This window comes from Arachis ipaensis, chromosome B05 (genome assembly GCF_000816755.2).
Source record: "Arachis ipaensis cultivar K30076 chromosome B05, Araip1.1, whole genome shotgun sequence".
In the NCBI taxonomy this organism is placed as follows: domain Eukaryota; kingdom Viridiplantae; phylum Streptophyta; class Magnoliopsida; order Fabales; family Fabaceae; genus Arachis; species Arachis ipaensis.
In genome coordinates this window covers 148,211,924-148,212,979 of record NC_029789.2, presented here as the reverse complement: position 1 = coordinate 148,212,979, position 1,056 = coordinate 148,211,924, and positions in this window count along the sequence as shown.

Below are 1,056 nucleotides of genomic sequence, written 5' to 3'. Positions count from 1 at the left end.
GATTTAAGTAAAACAAAAATACAAAATAAAAAAAGATAAAGGATGTGAGCGTTATATATATATATATATTTGTTATTTTGTAATAACATTTGTATAAAGTTACTGTATGCATAATCATATTATTAGAGAGAGAGAGTATAAGACCTTAATTTTGCTAAATTGAGTGCGGATCGGAGTAACATCTATTTGACACGGAATGGATCGTCATCAGTTTCAGCTTTTGCTTCTCTTTGTCATAAATAATTGTGTTTACGGATTTGAAAGCAATGGTGCTAGAGACTTGATGAACTGAATGCATGGCTAATAGTTTTAATTGCTACAGTTCAGTTTAATTTTATTGTTCTGTACTATATATGGTTATTGGATAGGTGCAGAACTTGAGGAAACTGTATGTGGGTCATATATATATATGCATGCAGAAGAAGAAAAATACCGTTGCTAGGTTGTCTCTCGGTGCAGTTTGTGTTAGTGTTGCAAGTGTGAGGAGTGTCGAAGTTAGTCCCAAATCAAAGAAAGTAAGGAAGAGTGAGAAGTTTATAAGATGAGAGACCCATTAACTTGACACCTTAAGGTTTTGAGTTGGATGTGGTGTCTTCTCATCTTATGTTCTCTCATTTGATTCCTCCCCGAACTCTGGAGAAAGAAGGAAGGGTAGAGAGATGTTATTAAGACATAAAAAAATATTTAAAATATTATCTGATCCGTTAGGGTACAAATTCGGAATTGAACCATGAACTCTCTCCAAATCTCTCCTCATAATCACCCTCAACGGAGTCTATTTTCATACCGGAATATTATCATATTTTGTATTCTATAGTTAACACAATAATAATTATTGAGTGATATTAAATATAATAAGTGTGTAATTATAAATTAAATAAAATTATTTTAAATTATTATCATGAACCATGACCAAATCTCTCCTCATAATCACCCTCAACGGAGTCTATTTTCATACCGGAATATTATCATATTTTGTATTCTATAGTTAACACAATAATAATTATTGAGTGATATTAAATATAATAAGTGTGTAATTATAAATTATAAATTAAA